Below are 19,816 nucleotides of genomic sequence, written 5' to 3'. Positions count from 1 at the left end.
CTGAACCTTGATCTGGTTACTCATAGTAAAGTGCTTGGTTTGAGGTTAAATTGTAATCTCCTGGAATGCAAAACTACTGCACATAAATCTACCCCTGTAACAGAATGGGATTACACCAAGTAACTGCCATGGTTAGCTCACGACAGGTAATAAGAAAATATCCAAATCCACAGCACGGATGTGAATGGCAGCATAGCAGATGTCATCACCACTGGGCGACCCTCCAGGAGATTAATTTGTGACTCTCACTATTCCAATACAGAAATTCTGATCTTGACTATTTTGCTATTGGCTTCTTTCCTGATGCAGTCAGTCTCAAACTTATCTGGCAACTCTCTGCCTAGGTATAATCCAGAAACATTTGGGGTTGCACTGTGCTCAAGAGCTGCTGAGAGAGGCTGCTGAAAGGTCTTCTAACCTGCTCAGGAGATCTTGCTTTTACCTCTAACAAATTTTTCTGGTGGTGACTATTGTGCACACTACATCAGTTTTTTTTCTTTTCCAATGTAGTAGTGCAGGCTCCACAGCAAATCTCAGCAGCAGAGCAATGTTACTGAGAGCACTACAGCAGTGCATAAGCAAGACAGGAAGTTCTTGGAGAGTTTTGGGGACAGCTTCCTGGTGCACGTGCGGGAGCAACCAAGTAGGGGCCATGCTCTTCTTGACCTCCTGGTCACAAACAGGGAAAAATTGGTGGGGAAAGTAGCAGAGGATAGCAACTTGGGCAGCAGTGACCATGAGATGATTGAGTTCAGGATCCTGTGGAATGGAAGGTTGGAAAGCAGCGGAGTAAGGACCCTGGACTTCAGAAAAGCAAACTTCAACTCACTTGGGGAACTCATGGGCAGGATCCCCTGGGAAGCCAGTCTGAGGGAGAGAAAAGAAGAGAGAAGAGGAGAGCTGGCTGTACTTCACAGATGCCTTACTGAGAGCGCAGGAATAAACCATTCCATTGAGCAGAAAGATGAGCAAGTATATCAGAAGACCAGCTTGGCTCAACAGGGAACTCTTCAGTAAACTAAGTCACAAAAATAAAGCTTCTAACAAGTGGAAACTTGGAAAAATAAATAGGAAGGAGTATAAGAGCATTGCTCAGGCATATATAGGATGATGTCAGGAAAGACAAAGTGCAATTGGAGTTGCAGCTGGCAAAGGACGTGAAGGTAACAAGAAGGGTTTCTATAAGTATGTCAGTAGCAAGAGGAGGATCAGGGAAAATGTGGGTTCCTTACTGAATGAGAGAGGCAACTTTGTGAGAGAGGATACAGAAAAGGCTTAAGTGCTAAGTGCCTTCGTGGCCTCAGTTTTCACAGGCAAGGTCAGCTCCCAGACTACTGCACCAGGCATCATACTTCGGGGAGGAGGTAGGTGAGCAGCCAACAGTGGCAAAAGAACAGGTAGGGGCCTATTTAGAAAAGCTGGACATATGTAAGTCCATGGGGCTGGACAAGGATGCACCCTAGGGTGCTGAGGGAGTCGGCTGACGAGGTTGCAGATCCATTGGCCATCATCTTTGAGAACTCATGGCGATCAAGAGAGACCCTGGATGACTGAAAAAGGAAAAACATAGTGCCCATATTTAAGAAAGGGAAGAAGGAAGATTAAGGGAACTACAGACCAGTCAGCCTCACCTCAGTCCCTGGAAAAATCATGGAACAGATCCTCAAGGAATCCATTTCTAAGCACTCGGAGGAGGAGAAGAAGGTGATTAGGCACAGTCAGCATGTATTAACCAAGGGCAAGTCATGCCTGACCAACCTGATTGCCTTCTATGATGAGGTGACTGGCTCTATGGAGGTGGGGAGACCAGTCGATGTGATATACCTTGGTTTTTAGCAAGGCTTTTGATATGGTCTCCTACAATGTTCTTGCAGGCAAGCTAAGGAAGTACAGGCTGGATGAATGGACTGTAAAGTGGATAGAAAACTGGCTGAAGCATCAGGCTCAGATGGTAGTAATCAATGGCTTGATATTTAGCTGGCAGCCTGTATCAAGTGGAGTACCCTAGGGGTTGGTCCTGGTGCTAATTTTGTTCAGTGTCTTCATCAATGACTTGGAAGATATCATAGAGTGCACCCTCAGCAAATTTGCAGATGGCACCAAGCTGGGGGGAGTGGTAGATGTGCTGAAGGACAGGGCTAGGTTTCAACAAATTGGAGGACTGGGCCAAAATAAATCTCATGAGGTTCAACAAGGACAAGTGCAAAGTGCTTCACTTAAAACGGACCGATCCCCTGCACCAGTCCAGGCAAGGGGCTGACTGGCTGGGCAGCAGCTCTGCAGAAAAGGACCTTTGGGTTACAGTGGACAATAAGCTAAATCTGAGCCAACAGTGTGCCCTTGTTGCAAAGAAGGCTAATGGAATACTGGACTGCAGCTGTAGGTGCATTGCCAGCAGGTCAAGGGAAGTGATTATTTCCCTCTATTCAGCACTGATAAAGCCACATCTGGAGTACTGCGTTCAGTTTTAGGCCCCCCACTACAGAAAGGATGTGGACAAATTGGAGAGGGTCCAGCGGTGGGAAAAATGGTGAGGGAGCTAGGGGGCATGACTTATGAGGAAAGACTGAGGGAACTGGGCTTATTTAGTCTAGAGAAGTGGAGACTGAGAGAGGATTTAATAGCAGCCTTCAACTACCTGAAGGGGGGTTTGAAAGAGGATGGAGCTGGACTGTTCTCAGTGGTGGCAGATGACAGAACAAGGTTCACTGGTCTTAAGTTACACCAAGGGAAGTTTAGGTTAGATAATAGGAAGAATTTTCTTACTAGGAGCATAGTAAAATGCTGGAGCAGGTTACCCAGAGAGGTTGTGGAATCTCCATCCATGGAGGTTTTAAAGACCTGGCTAAACAAAGGTTTGGCTGGGATGATCTAGTTGGGGATGGGCTTGTCTTGAGCAGTGGGTTGGACTACATGACCTCCTGAGGTCCCTTCTAATCCTCATTTTCTATGATTCCATTATTCTGTGTTTCAGCTCATCTAAAAGGTAACTTGGTCCAGTGATTAGGATGTTAGCTTAGTATTTGGTATAGGCCTTGCTGGAGCATGGATTGTTGCAGCCATGAACCAGTGCATGTGGAAATCATATAGAGACACCTATTAGTAGTATGAACCAAAGTAGGCCTCAGTTTATTCATGAACCAAAGTAGGCCTCAGTTTATTCATGCACAGTAATAGCACGTGGCCAATGGAGAGAAAACAATGTATAAGATGGGTACAACATCAGAAGGCCAGTGAATGGAATACTATGGATAAAATGGGAATAAGACACCTAAACAGAGCTCAGAATTGTCTTGGTAGCCAAGTGCCCCTATCTAGTCACAGAGTCTGGTGAGACTGGATGTAAATATAGCGGGCGCATCTACATATGAAATGTCGCCATCGCAACATGCTACAACGACGCAGTGTCCGATGCATGGGCAAAAACCATGATGCTGCAGCTTCCTCACTGTAGTGACACACTGCCTCAGTATAGCGTGTCACTATAATGACGTAGTAGCTAAAAATAACCATATGCCTCATACATGGCACAGTACAGGCTGTTACTGCACTGTCATTTAGTACTTCCAAACAGGAAGTACTAAATGACAGCATGGTAACAACAGCACTGTAGGGGCACATGTAGACATGCCCACTGTCACCTAAAGCTGTTTGAGGCTGAGAACTAGGATGTGGGTTTGGTTAACATGGACTTGTTTTGATAAATGTATAAAAAGGGCCTGTAAACCCTGAATACTTTGCACAGAGCTACAGGCTATGTCTTATGTTGGTGCCTTGTTTAACGGATCACTTAGCTAGTGTCCTGCCTTTATGAAGCATGGTATTAGTGCCTAGTGTTCATGAACAGACAGCCCCAAATAGTTCTTGTTACTAAGAACTGCAGCTGGTGACAGCTAACAGGAGACGTACTATAATATCACTGATAGTATCCTGACAGGGCATGTAGGGACCATCCAACTGAGGGGGCCTGACATAACCAGTACTACTTCACTCCTGCCCTGACCACACTTGACAGAGTCTGACACTTGGGATGCCAGGGCTCAATTCTCATCTTTTTTGCAGATTCTGATGTGACCTTGGGCCATGTCTACATACTGTGCCAGGCAGTAGCAGCCTCAGACATTCTGTGTTGCCTCCTAAACCAGCAATATAGCCACATCTGGACTAATTGGAACTGTTGCTCAACGATGATTTGCATGCCCAAAATGCTGGTTGGGGTGAATACACTGGTACAGGTGTAGGTGGTAGCCTCTGCTTGGCAGCATAGTATGCTTGTGAGTGCTGCCACCAGGCATGGCATATTTAGTGAAAAGAACTGGTCTTGGTATCTGTATGCATGAGTTCTTCATCTATAAAATGAGGTTTACAGTACTGCCTACCTCAGAAGGGTGCTGGAAAGATAAATGCATTAAAGCTTGTGAAGTTACAAGATGGGGATTAAAGAAGTACTTCAGATATGTAATTTTGTGAATCAGTTCAATCACCAAAACTCTGTGGGAATGCCAGCACTGTGCTTAGCCTCTGGTTGGTTCCATGAGCTGATGCTACTCACAGAAATGTTCAAGCTCTAGACAAGTTCTTAAGTTAGGTCCCCTTCCATACCCAACCATGACTGAAGATCATAGCTGTTTTTATGTATTTCTGTATAGAAAGGAATATAGCTCCATCATAGGCTTCACCTAATAAAAATGAGTAAATGTTATGTAAAAAAACCCTTTTTTGTGACCCATTTAAAAAAAAAAATCAACCAGGTGCTCTGGAATGCCCAGGGTTGGGACAAAAGTCTGTTTGCTCCTACTAGTACTTCTTGTAATGTGTGGCACTTTAAAAACCTTCAGAAGCTCAAGATTTACCTTGCTGTAAAAGAGTTGTTTAATAATAACTTCAGTGCAAACACATACAGGGTCACATAACATGGAGGGATTGACTCAAATGCTGCTTAATTGATGTATATGCTCCACAACTTCTGTTTTCTTTTATTATACCAGAAAAAAATGGTCTGTTTCTGAATCCTCTGTAATGTCTGGATGGTCTAGGAAAGAGTCTAGAAAAAATGTCCATCAGAAGCTGTGTTAGACTCATATCCAGAACCATAGATGCCAGTTAGTTAAAAAATACAGAAACACCAAGGCTTTTGGAGACATTGGAAGAGTCATGTAAAATATATTACACCTAGTGTATAGACTGACACAAAGACATGCCATTGGATTTCTTCAAGAATTGCTTCCAGACCAGTAAATCATTCTTCCATTTTATCCCAGGCCAAATAAATCAGTGTGTCATTCTGGCCATGAAGCTGGGAGTAGCTGCCAAGAAGGAAAGTATTGACAGTGACCCAGCAGGCAAAATTAATTTGGCCAATTAAAGATTATAGCTGCTGCAGGGTGCTGCTTTGTATACTCAGTGCCAGGGTTGCTGGCTGCTCTCTTAAACAGAAAGTACGATAAACTAGCTGTGGTATCCTTTTCTGTATAGAGTAAGCTAAATGAAATGAAAGATCTTTAGTCTTCATCTCAAACAGCAGTTTTCAAATTGTTCCCTAACCCTGGAATGAGAACAGAAATTTAAGGCTCTCACCTTTTTTAGCCAACCAACACACAAAAAATATTCCAATTATGCATCACCAGATACAAATCAAAGTTCTGGGTCACAGACCATTCAGGAAAGTGTTCTGAATCATTCAAAATTTGTATGCATCACAGACCATCCCCTAATTGCATAACTGTGTTAAAATAAAATTGTTCAACCTCCTTATTTTAATTAGTTAACTATTAGGATGTAGTAAATTAAAAATCTTCAGGATAAAAAGAAAAGGTAAAAGGGTGAAAAGTAAGAGAAAGCAATGTGTGACTTGACATCACACATTGCCCAGAGGTTCTTACCCTATCTTTTATGGAAAGTGAAATTGAAACAGACTCATTCAATCAAGTATAATCTGGAGTCTTATACAGTCATTGAGGTGGCACTTTATGGATTTGGAAAGGTGGTTTATATGTCAATATTCATCCAGAATGTTTTTAAAGTAACTGTAAAGGATAAATTAAAATTCAGACACGTATTATTTGGTCATAGTAAGACTGTGGGAAAACCCCATGTGCCTATTGGGAGCACGCTGGTTTTGTAAAGAAATAGGATTTTATGGGTCAGTGTGCTGTTCTACACTCTTCCTTCCGTTGGTTTTCTCCCTCTGGTACAATATTGTTAATACAATTCATACTGTTTATCAGTCATCAAACAGGTATGTTTATACATATTAGGCCCCCTCTACATGTTATATCTATTGTGTAATTACCTTGTTATATGCGCAATAAATTTAGACTGGCTACACATGCAAATTAATTATTGTGCCTTAAAATAAAGTTATTGCTAAAAAATGCTTAATAACTTTATAGCTGGTTTCTATCCAGATTTAATTAGCATATGTAGGCAGTCCTGCAGCTGGGAGACCTCGGCCACAGATTTTCCAGTGGCTGAGGAGCACAATGCAGTCCCAGAGTTGGGAGATCATAGCAGCTGTGGTCTTCCAGCCACAAGTGTGTGTGGGGGGTGGGGGGGAGGTAGATATTCCAGGCAGTGGCTGGGAGATTGCATCTGCTGTGATCTCCCAACCATGGGGCATCCCCATGACTGGGAGAACTCATCAGTGCCCCACAGCGGTGCCCCACAGCTGTGGGAGCTGAGAGTCCTGCAACTGATAGAGCTGTCAGTTCTAGTTGTGCCATATTTGCCCTATCAGGTATGGAGATTCTTGGTCTTGGCTGCACATTGTACATGGTCCCTGCAGCTGGGAGCCCTGTCAGCAAAGGGGGCTCCCAGCCACATGAGCCTATCATTGCAGGGGGAGCCCAGTATTGGGCTTCTCCTATACCAGCAATAAGGCATGATTAGATCTAGTATGCAGTTGTGTGGATCGAACTTTAGATCCAATCATTCCTTTACCTGCATGTGTAGAAGGGACCTTAGACAGTACAAGAATGTTTTCCCATACTTTCAATCCATTACATTGTCTTAGTCTCTCTCTGATGTAGGGCTACTGCAATCCAATGGATTACAAACTGGATTTACTCAAATAGAACCACTTTAACAATTATTTCATTATTGCCTCTTAAACTGATCAGTAATTTTTCATTAAATTAAACCTGTAATATCATATTACTTTTTTTTTAAGGGTTAATATAATCAGTGTATTGAGTGCTTGGATATAGTATATATCCACTACTTCCTCAGGTGAATGCTATTTGCGATATGTATGGAGTTCTGGTCTTTGACAGAAAGGTTGGATTTGATCAAATGTTTGTAAAATCCCTCTCTCTGCTCTCCATTTTCCAACCAGCTCTGAATAGAGCATACATAGATCCAGCTGAATTCTTTCACGTTTCTATATTGTAATGAAGTCACAACTTCTCCTGTATGTGTTATGGACCTGTAATTTTGTAATCAGATATCAAGGTCTGATTGTCATAATTGTGTGTCTAATTTGCATTCAAAATTACCAAAATTATGCATGTAAATTAGTTATTTGAGTCCACAAGTAGACATTGCGCTAGTGGTAATTGCACATGGAAATTAGGCATACAGTTACATCTAAATGGTTGTGCTCACAGTTGAACATAAGGAGAGATAGCCAATGCAAACTTAAAGCTTTCACATACTGCTGCAAGTGCTCTTATATTCTGCTGAATGGGGGGTTAAAGGAAAGACCTGAGGTAGACAGAAAGACAAGTTAGATGATTTCTTATACTACACAACACCAAAATAGCAGTTTTAACATAATATGAAAACAAAATGAGGCATGAAGGTTACTTTAGTGGTAAAGAGCAGGTTAGTTCTGGGTTCTATTCTGGGCTCTGTTTGACTTTGACAAATCACATAAAGGAAGATTGTCAATTTAAAGCCATGCTTTTGGTTGATGTTTTTTGAACATGTAGTATTTGCCGATATGTGTTTGTTGTTATTATATGGGGAGGTGGTAGTGACCCCTGTGTTTAGGTTGCCCTAGTGCTTTTCATTATACAGTGTCTTTCAACTTTTTATGAAGAGCTCTCTCATTTTTGTATGCAGCAGCCCTATGAAATTTGGAAGAGAGATAGGGATAAGTTTTCAACTAGCAATGATCATGCCTCAGTTCAACCTCACAGGCTATGATACTGCCACTATGCAGTAGTGTACTGTACAGTACATGGGCCAAAAGTCCTCACTTCTGGGAGAAATCTGGGATGGATATTTCCCGATCGTTGAACCCTGCATCAAGGAAATAACAACAGTATCCTGAGCTTCTCTCAGATCATTTTTTTTTCCTACTGCTACCTAATGTGGTGTAGCTCTTTTCGGGAAATCTGAGCCTGTACCAGAGTCCTAGGGCACGTCTTCACATCACTGTGCTGTAGTACTTCCTTTTGGAAGTACTACAGCAGAGTGTAGTATGGGTGGTTACTGTGCCGTGTGTGGGGCACTTGGGTAGATTTTGGCACTACATTGCCATAGCGACATGCTATACCTGGGGAGTGTGCCACTATGGTGACATAGCTGGCAATCACATGTAGAGCCCATGTGATCACTACATTGCCATAGCACTCTGTATGGCAACATCGCATGTCGTTGCATTGCCCTAGGTCAATGTGTAGACATGCCCCTAGAGGAGCAAGGTTCAAAGGTTAGAAACAGATGTTGCATTTATTAGGGTGGTGCGAAGCTTTGGTCCCTGATTTGATTTGAGAGATTTGGCCCGATTCAGTGGCTGAATCTCTGAATCCAAATCAAATCAGGAGACCCTTTAATCTCTCTGAATTGAATTGGAACCCTCCAAATCAATTCGGAGAGATTCGGACATAGACACAGCTTTAAACGTTTTTTCTACATACCTTGAGGTACTAGGCATGGCTCATGAATGCTGAGATTCTGGAGCAAATGGAGTGTCCCACAGGAGCATGAGGTGGGGCATGTGCTCAGCTGCAGACCCAGAAGTGGCCGGAAGTACTTCCGGCCACTTCTGGGTCTGCAGCTGAGCACATGCCCCACCTCATGCTCCTGTGGGACACTCCATTTGCTCCAGAATCTCAGCATTCATGAGCCATGCCTAGTACCTCAAGGTATGTAGAAAAAACATTTAAAGCTACATCTATGGCCAAATCGCTGATTCTCTGAATCAGCATCGAATCTTCAGATTCGGCCAAATCGAATCAGACACAGTGATCTGAATCAACACATTGAATTACTGTCCCTGATTTGGGTCAACTCCGAGTTGAATACAGCCCATTTTGTACACCCCTAGCATTTATCCCTAGATAAATTGTGCCTGTGTTCATCCTGGAACAAAAATATCATGGGTTTGATGCATGCCCACATTGCCTGTCTAATAAGGATTTAGTGAGCAGATAGATGCAGTACCACTTCCCTGCCATTGAGTCAATGATACTATCCCAGGATAACTACAGGAGTTCTTTGCTATATTCCAGGATAAACTGTTTTACTACCATTTATCCATAAAACTTTTAAAGACTGTATCTTGGAATAAAGGACATGGGTGTCTGTATGCTTTCACTTTGCTCCTGTGGTAAAAGAAACGTCTACAGCCAAACTCTACTCTGTGTAAATAGCAGAATGGGAGTGTATTTTTACAGATCTATAATTTCATTTCCCCTTTAGGAAGTCCTAGAAATCCTGGTGTAAAAAATATGCTTAATGCTATTTACCTTGTCATCTCCAGCTGTCAGTGCAGCCGTAAAGTTGCTGCTTTATGCATATGCATTATGCTGAAGACTAATTGTATGAAAATATATTTTCAAATTTATGGTGCAGCTTTAAACACTTTTCTTCATTTCTCCCAAAATGGTTTGGCTACACTTACATATCTTTCAGGGTGTTTGGAATGCACCGAACTGCTGAAAAGCACTCGATAGCTTCAATATACTATTAATATATGTAGTATTCCTGGTGTTCCAGTGTGTGTTTCCTGGTATTTATATTGAATGATGTTTAGAGATGACAATTTGATTAACAAGCCTAGAAATGTTGATAGAGTACACTGAGATGTAATGCTGGCACTCTCACATAGCAATGAGAAGGAGCTTTTTGGAAACTGTAGTGCAATTGTACTTCCTCACTAACCGAAGGAGTGCTATCATATGATTTATAGTGCTCCTCAGTGCAAAGGGATAAGTAGCTGGAAATATAAAATGGGAGAAACTTGAGTGTCTGGAAAAGGTTTTTGCCCCTCTCCTGCCCTCCCCCCATCTTTTTTTCTTTTCCTTTGAAACAATAATTGTTTTAGTTTGATTTCATTAATGACATCAGTAGCCACTTGATGTCATTAAGGCTTTTCATGGAATACAGTACTGCTTATTGTGATTAAGGACATTAAAAATAGCCCTATATAAAGTGTAAGGGACATTGGTACACCAACTGTTTTCAAACTAACAAAACCTTATTGAGACATAGGATAACTGCTTGACAAAGCTGGCCTTTGAACCACCATTAAAACAGTGTATAACTTCCTTTGGCATAGCTCCTGTTACTGCTGTGCATACAGGAAAAGAAGAGAGCTGAGCAATTTGGAGACAATAATTTAAATATTGTTATATAATTTTTCTAGTGGACAAATAAATATAGTGTTGGAACGTGACTGCCAGTCTCAAACAACAAAGAAAAGATTGAAAATTGTTGAAGGGCAGAGAATACAGGCTCAGTCTAAAGAACACTTCATTAATTCAATCCTTTTACAGAATCACCTAGTAGCATCTGCTCACTATGAAGCCTCGAGGCAGAAAACATGGGTGCATTAAAATTCATAGCACATGAAATCCATTTTTACCATTTTGTTATTCAAACAAATGTCAGTATTATATTTATACCTATATCAACAGTGTATTTTTTCAGAATGTATACATGTAGCTACCAAGAGAAAATATTTGTTCTTCTGGCAAATTCCATAAACTGAATTATATATTAAAGATTATACAGTTTATTGATAATTTTAGGTAATCTATTGTTTTATACCTTATGTTCCTTTGTGATAATATACATACTTTCAGAAAGTTTCCTTGATGCTAGTGAAAACAGTCTGTGAAATGTTCTGAGCCTTTATAAACTGTAATGGAGATTTCTTTTATAGAACATCATTGTTAGTTTAATTAATGTTTGCAGAACTATGTTGTATTTTAAATGAAAAAAAGTGGTTGGGTGCTTAACTGTTTATTGTAAATCACCCTTTTTTATGGAAAATTAAAAGATTAGAATCTTTCTCTGTCCTGCATTACCAGTTTGGGAGAATCCTTGGATGAGGGAACAGCAGTTAAGACAGCTGTAATACTAATACTGTCTCCCTCTGTGAGAGAGGGAAAATTGGTGCAACAGTTGAAATTCTCTTATCAAAACATTTTTATTAAATGCTTTCTGACACAAAATTGAAAAATTCACAAAAATATGTATTTTTTGTCATTTTTCCCTATTTTTTTCAGTGAAAATATGAACACAAACCTTATTGCTGATTTTTTTTTTTTTAGTTAAATTGTGCAATCTTTCAAATAATTTAAATGGATTTTTTCTTAGATTTTGTTCTTTTTGAAAAAAAAACACAAGAATTTTGAGGTAGTCTTGGAGTGATGTCATAGCCATGATGGTACAGGAAATATGCAAGAGGCAAGGATTGTTGTGGGTGATATCTTTTATTGGACCAACTCCACAGTTGGGATAGATTTAGGTAAGCTTTTGATTACAGACCATTTCCTTCAGGTCATCTGAAGAATGCCCTGCATTCAAATCTTGTCTAAATCTATTCCAGCCATGTGGCTGGTCCAAAAATGATATCATGCATAATAATCCTTACCTCTTACAGTAAAATGGATTTTTGTTGTAAAGCCAAATTGGGAAATACTAAAAACTAGGGGTGTGCAAAATGGGCTGTATTCAATTTGGATTTGGATCAAATTGGGGACAGTGATTTGATTCATTAATTTGGATCCCAATTCAACTGGGCTGAATCTGTAGATTCAATGCTGATTTGGAAAATCAGTGATTCAGCCATAGACACAGCTTTAAATGTTTTTTCTACATACCTCAAGGTACTAGGTGTGGCTTGTGAATGCTGTGATGGTGGGGTGGATGAAGCATCCCACAGGAGCACGGGGGGGGGGGGGCACCGTGTGTTTGGTGGCAAATCCGGAAGTGGACCAAAAGTACTTCTGGTCCACTTACGGATCTGCCACTGAGCATGCAGGATCCCCCCCACTCAGGAATTGGCCACGGGGGGAACCTGGATGCCACCCCCCCCCCCCGCCCAGACCCAGGAGGCACAAGTCGCTGAGCCAGGGGGTGGAGAGGAAGGTCCCTCGCGCACTCCCAGGTGGACCCCGAAGTGGACTGGAAGTGCTTCTGGTCCACTTCTGGGTCTGCTGCTGAGCATGCTGGGGACTGCCACCGGCACTCCCATTGGATGCTCTATCTGCCCCAGCATCTCAGCATTCACAAGCTGCCTGCTGCCTAGAGGTATGTAGAAAAAACATTTAAAGCTGTGTCTATGTTCGAATCATCGAATCTTTCCAAATCTCTCCGAATCGATTTCCAATTCAATTTGGAGAGATTAAAGACAAACCTGATTCGATTCAGATTTGGAGATTCGGCCGCCAAATCTGGCCAAATCTCTGCCGAATCAAATCAGTGCCTGAAGTTTCTCACAGCCCTACTGAAAACCATCATTTTTTAAAAAAAAATTCTGAAAAATAAGTCGACATTTTCTATATCTTCTGATCAACTTTAATGTTTGGAATATCCTTTTTTCTTTGGCAGTCCTAGTCAGGACATTGGACCTATAGCCATTGGTGACAATGGGAGCCAGTGGAATTTTAATCTCATGGTTGGTCAGCTATTGATGTTTTTTGAATAGCCTTGAGGATTGCCTTGAATTCTGCTAGGGACTGAATTGGTGTCAGAATGAACCTATACTTGGGGAATTACCATCTTTCTGTTCTCACTTCCTTTACCTTGGTATGCCTAGTGTGTATTGTGTACACTTAAGAATGTGGTTTAACAGTTTGCTGTCAATTTAAATCTTTATTTAAGAGTATTTTTAAGTTTTCAATAGGCTACAAAATAATACAACTTCAGTTCATTTATCAATATGTTGAATATTTTATTGTTCTCATTTTTATTAGGCCTTTAAAAATTGGTATAATACAAATAGAATAGAGGTAACCAATAACTTAATTACCATTTATTTTATTTGCTTTTGTATTGTGTTTGAAAACAAGATTTATTGAATAAAAGTAAACCTTGGTTATATAGAAATATATGTTAGATATTCCCTACTGGGACAGACCATCTGTTCATCTAGTTACCATACTATCATATTTGCCTAATTGTAGAAACATGATAAAAACAAATATAGTGTGAAACTTACTTCCCAACATATTGTCTCCCTGCCCAGCCTCTCTACCTCTTCATTTACTTGTTTCAGATTATTTATTATGACTATGAGCAGTAAAAAAACATTGCATTTAAAATTCACTTTGATATTAGTATATTGATATTTATTGATTTTGGTTTGTGTTAATGACCTGGTATTGAAGGCAAAAGCATTTCATAATTTAGGTTGTATTGCATTTTATGCCGTTCTTGCATATTTAGATAAACAAGGTTTTGCCTTTTGGCTATTAGAAATACTGAGTTGTATGAACCACATTTACTAGGTCACTATGAGCATTAAACTACAGTAATTGTTTTGGGAAAACAGCCTGTATTTGTAGCAAGAGCATATGCTTCAAAATTGCCTGCAGCTGAGATTTAATTTTTTTTACCCTCCAATTTACTAAAGTTAATAATAAAATAGAAAGTATTTGAGCTTCTGGTAAATTGTATAATATCCTTTTAATTTCCAGGTAAGAAAAAAGTTTGTATCATAGAAAATTAGAGCAGCAATTCATATTAGGTGATATAACTTTTATAGCAGTTCTTTCCATTACACTGTACTTAGTAATGAGTTACTCTCCATTATATATCCAGACAACGTGATTTGTTAATATTAAGAACTTTTTTTTAGAAAGAGATCCAGTGAAGTGGTTTGGTTTTAAAATTGAACTGCATGCTTGATACTGTACAGTTTGTCTTAAAAGTTTGCCCCTTGGAGGGTAGGACTAGGATTCACAGGGTGCATATACACATGTCCCTATGGCAAAGTTGTTACTGCACCATGATTTAGTACTTACATTTGGAAGTACTAAATCACAGTGCAGTAACAGCCCATAGTCTGCCACACATATGGCGCATAGTTACTTTTAGCAGCTACTTCGCCATAGAGTGCACTATATTGGGGGAGTGCGTCACTACAGAAAAGTAGCTGTTGGTCATGTGTAGATGCCCACAGATGCTACATCGCCATGGCATATTGCTATGGTGACATAGCACCATGTGTAGATGTGCCCAGAGAAACCTAGACAAATTGGAGGATTGGGCCAAAAAATACCTCATGAAATTCAATAAAGACAAGTGCAGAGTTCTGCACTTAGGACAGAAAAATGCTATGCACCAATACAGGCTGGGGAATGACTGGCTAAGTAGCAGCTCTACAGAAAAGGACCTGGGTGTTGCAGTGAACAGTAAGCTGAATATGAGCCAACAGCACACCCTTATTGCAAAGAAGGACAATGGCATATAGGGTTGCATTAGTAAGAGCATTGCCAGCAGATCAAGGGCAGCATTCCCTGGAAGCTGCCTAGCATGTGCAGCCATGCAGGCATGCCTGGCAGCACGGCATGAGTGCACCTGCATGGCCATGCATACCATGCAACTTAGAAGGAACTCTGATCAAAGGAAATGATTCTTTCCCTCTATTCAGCATTGGTGAGGCCACATATGGAGTACTATGTCTAATTTTGGGACCCCCACTGCACAAAGGATGTGGACAAAGGATGTGATCAGCGGGGGGGATGGGAAATCGTTAGGCATCTGGGGTACATGATTTCTGAGGAGAGCCTGAGGGAACTCAGCTTCTTTAGTCTGAAGAAGAGGAGACAGGGGGATTTGACAAGAGAACTCAACTACCTGAAGGATGGTTCCAAAGAGGATGGTTCTAGACTGTTCTCAAGGTGGCACATGATAGAACAAGAAGCAATGGTCTCAAATTGTAACAAGGGATATTTAGGTTAGATATTGGGAAACTTTTTTTCATTAGAAGGGTAGTAAAGCATGGGAACAGGCTACCTAGAGATGTTGTGGAATCTCCATCCTCAGAGGTTTTAAAGACCCAGTGTAATGTTCCCACTGATTGCCTCGTCTATGGCCTCCTGTGGTTTATTCCGATTCTCGTCTGCCATGTCTTTATTAATTTATATGTTATTAGTCGGGAGGTATTATTGCCGCAGTAGGACACTGGCAATCTATTGAGGTTCCTATCAGTGGTATAGCCTATTCGATGGCTCTCTTGACCAATGCCCCAGATTTACGTCATCAATCGAATCCCAGTGTTATTTGAGTTGAACATTTCTCTTTATTATTCTTTTTCTTTTACATTAACAACTAACTCACAAACATATGGATCATGGCTATTTCAAACTGTTGGGTTTTTTGTTTTTGTTTTTTCACTTTCTAATTGTCTTTTGTAAACACCTTTTATGACGTTTCTTTGTTAGTAATACACAACAGCATCTTTAACTAAACAGAAAATTTTACTTTCAGTTTCTTCCTTTCTTTCTTCTTATGCAATATCTTATCTTGTTAATCTCTTTGGGCAACTCCCGCATTCTTTCTGCTAGAGTGGGGAAGTAGCCTCATCTCTGGCTCTCTCCTTATTCTTCCCTCAAACACCCTTGAAGAACAGTTAGTCCCCGTCAACGTAAAACAAAAGCAAACTAGAGTAACCTCAAATTGTTGTATTTATTTCTCTCCGGAGCATCCATGGCTCCTTTTGTTTGTCACAGCTATTCTCCGCCCCTGTACCTCTCTTCCCCTGAGCAATCGGAGGGTCAATTTACATACCCCAGAGAATCTCAGCTTCCTTCCCCAGTTGTGCCTTCTCTGGCATGCTGGACCAATCCCTGGGATCTCCCCAACTCAGTAGTCTTCTCCCAGCTCTCACTCCCGGAGTCTTCTTTTGCTCCCGTCTCCTCCTCCGTGCCACACCATCCCACCCTGGGCTTTTTTATCCACAGGGAACAGCCACTTCTGAAGTGCCATTCTCCCCACTCAATCTCCTTTCCTGTTTTTTTCCATTTATTTTTTTGTTAGTACTCCTCCTCACCCAGGTAGACCAATTCTTGGCTAATATGATCTTCTAGGGGATGGTTTTGCTTTGATTTGGGGTTTGGACTAGATTACCTCCTGAGGTTCCTTCTAACCTTAATTTTCTATGATTCTATTATTCTATGATTTAATTCACAGTATATCCTTTGTATATTTTGATCTCATTTTATATAGTTGTGTTGTTGTTATGTTACTAGTGAATTTAATATCCACTAAAGGTACACATTTTTGATAATTCTAGAACATGAAGTCTGTGTAGGCATCAAACTGCTACCGAATGGGAAGTGACAATGCAAGTTTCCTTGGACTCTGGCCTTCTGCTCTGTGGATAAAATTCTACATTGTGAGCATAGCACACACAAGGGCTTTAAACCACAAAGCAGGCTTTAATGGGGTGGTGAGTCTTTGATGGCACATAGGTCTGGAGTACTCGGTCTATACCACACTCAATTACATTAAGCATATTTCAGCTATTGTATAAAAGAGTTGCTCTCTAGTTTTTAGGTATTTCATTGGAATTAGTTAAGAAATAACTGTAGTTGAGCTATCAAATTACAGTGATGAAGTATATGTAAAGATAAGTAAGTGCACAGTAGAAAGCAGTATCTTAGCACTCACCTTCAGGTAGGATGACTTCAAAAATATGAGGTAACTAGAAACTAAAGACAAAGGCTCTGCGAGTAAGAACTTTAAAAACTATACAAAGGCTACTATATTAAGGCAAAAAAATAGGTATACATATTCATGATAGAAAACAAAGCAAAAAAAACCCAAACTTGGTTAAATAGCTAGATGCATGAATGATACAGGGCAGTCTACACATGCAGTTGATCCACGATGAGTTTACTCATGACTAAACTATTCACAAGTAAACATGCCTGGGGAAGTGTCTACACATGCAGGGAAGTGGGAGCAGATATGCTGCTGATGGCAGCAAACTGCTTTTACTTCCTGGGGCCCTGCAGTGCTGCAGTGGGCCCCTGCCACCAATAGGGGGAGCTCTAGGCTCCCCTTGGGTACTAGCCCAGGGACTGGCAGGAAGCACCAGGCCAGGAGACAGCTGTCTACTGGCCAGAACTACCCCCTGCCCCCACAGGCTACCTACTGCTGAGGCAGGGATAATGTTCCCCTGCCCTGGCAGCAGGGAACTCTGGCCCTGGCTCCCCACCCAGGGGCCAAGAACTTGGAAGGAGCTGCAGGGGAGAGACAGGTCCCAGGTCCCTGCCTGATCCACTGGTAGGGCAGCTAGCAGCTAGGTCACTGCTAGCTGCCCTGCTGCTGGATTGGGGCAGGAGGCTGGGACCTATCCCACCCCTGCTTCTCTTTCCAAGTCCTGTGACTCAATTGCCCAATTGGGGCATGAGGCTGGGACCTGCCTCTGACCAGGACAGTTCCCAGCTCCTGCTTTGCAATTGCTTGGTGGAGGCTAGGGAGCTTGTTCCCCACTCAGCTCCATGAGCACAGAGCTGGGTGGGGACCAGGCTGGAAAACTTGTTCCCTGCTCAGCTCCGTGAGCATGGAGCTGCATGGGGTACAAGCTGGGGAGCTCTCCAGCCTGTTCCCCTCTCCCTGATCATGATCTTGGAGCTGGGGGCTTGTAACTTCCTGCTGCTGAGGCAAGGGGTCATAGTCCCCACCCACGCTCCAGTGGCAGAGCCTTCCCCAGCAGCAGGCAGCTCTCAGGGGCAGGGAGCAATCTCCCACCCCCTGGTGACCAGCTCCCCGTCAGACATCTACATGAGTGCTACTGCACCATTATTAATCTTAAGTAAATTTGCTCCTTGCATTTGCAGATAGCAAATTTACTCATAACTAGCAAGGTTTACTGGGCAGTAGTAGGCAAGTGCTACTACAAAGTAAAGTGCCTCATGTAGACGTGCCCACAGTGGAATGCAAAAGCTTGTCTGTGTCCTTCCCAACGATACAGTTGGTCCAATAAAAGGTATCGACCACAAAAATCCTTGTCTCCTAGACACATTAATATATTTAAGATAAAACGTGTTCTCTGAAATTTGTGGTCCTGGATATTGAATTACTGGCCAAGATGCATTCGTTTTATGTCTCAATAGAGTCAGCTGAGTTATACCAGGAATTAAGTTATGGTTTACAGATTAATGTGCTTGGTCATTTTGGATGACACAGCATAGCATGTTCAGGAGTTATGAGCTCAAAAAGGAAACAACAATTTAAGTTCGGTCCCCATTTAAATTCTCCATAAGCCCTGGTTGAAAAACTTGATGCCAACTACTGATTTCTTTTTCCTATAACACATGCTTTATATTTGGTGCTAATGCTTAGGTCTCCTATAGATGTGGAGGTAAAAGCTTGATGGAATCTGATATGCAATCCACACACTCATGCTTCCTGCAGTGCCACGTGTGCTTGGCAGGAGGTGTGATTGTGGGATTGTGAATTAGATCCCATCTAAGCCCCATCAGCTGACCCAGGCTTCTAGCTGTGGGGATGCCCCAGGGATCTCCACTTCTGGGAAACTGCAGCGGATGTGATTTCCCATCTGTGCTCTAGGCATCCCCATGCCTGAGAGACTGCAGCCGATGCAATCTCCCAGCTACAGGGGTGTTTGCATACATCTCCACAGCTGGGGACACCCTGTGGTAGGGAGCCCATTTCAGCTCTGGGATGCACATGGGTCTTTATCTGGGAGCCCTGATCAGCTGAAAGAGCTGCCAGTCACAGGGGCCCCTGGTCACATATTCAGTTAATGGCATGAAGCAATGAGCCACATATTTTGTGGAATAACTTTGTGGCTTATTCCTTCTTTTATCACACCATTAATGGATTGAACATGTAGCTGTGATTAACTGGTTAATTATGCCTTAGGTATAATGTGTAGCTGGGGCCTGACTTATAGCTCATATAAATTCTCTTTCTCCCTGATTCTATATTTTTCCCTATGAGTATTTTTTTCATTGGTTTGAAAACAGTTGAGAATTGCACATTTTTTTTCTTTTTTCTTTTGTAGTGTAGTTTTTTCTTGAAGTCATAACAATATAAATAAATCAGAATAAGAATAATACACATTTCTAAGTTATGCCTTAATATACTTCTCTTTTGTCATACCAAGGGATCCTGGCTTTTTGTTTAAAAATCCAAATTTCTCTGATTAAAAACCCCCAAATCTGCATTTTTCCATGACTAAAATGAAACTATATATATAGCATCAGTTGAACACAATGTTTTATTGATACATTTCCAATCCTAAAGCAATTTGGAAGCCTACCAGTGCCCCAATCATTATAACAAAATAAATTCTAAATACCTTTATATTTTGGAATTTGGTTTCTTTTTTTTTATCATGGAAAATCAGAGCTCCCCCTGCCACCTTTGCTCACCAGGATGTGGGTCCAATTGCGGCTGTCTCCTCCTCCTGCTTTGTGGTGCTGCAAAGACCTGATATGCTGGTGCCCTTCACTCCCAAGCCACAGCACCACCCTCCCAGTGCCTCTCACTCCTGACCTGCAGGTCCCCATCTACTCCAGGCCCTCTACTCCCAACCTACACCCCAATGCCCTCAGCCCTATTGGTGCCTCTCACTCCCAACCCACTGCACCCCACCCCCCAGTCT

At 41.6% G+C, this 19,816-nt stretch overlaps 1 protein-coding gene and 1 pseudogene across 1 annotated transcript in view; one reads left to right on the top strand and one right to left on the bottom strand.

Annotated features, from left to right (window-relative positions):
- Positions 1-19,816, top strand: part of CACNA2D3 (calcium voltage-gated channel auxiliary subunit alpha2delta 3) — an 889,480-nt gene that overhangs the window by 449,108 nt on the left and 420,556 nt on the right. The window lies entirely within an intron of this gene.
- LOC112549287 lies at positions 8,017-8,167 on the bottom strand (annotated as a pseudogene).

The sequence above is a fragment of the Alligator sinensis genome, unplaced genomic scaffold, assembly GCF_000455745.1.
Source record: "Alligator sinensis unplaced genomic scaffold, ASM45574v1 scaffold391_1, whole genome shotgun sequence".
NCBI classification, from domain to species: domain Eukaryota; kingdom Metazoa; phylum Chordata; order Crocodylia; family Alligatoridae; genus Alligator; species Alligator sinensis.
Note: the sequence above shows the minus strand (reverse complement) of the source record. Positions and strands in the feature narration are given on the sequence as shown.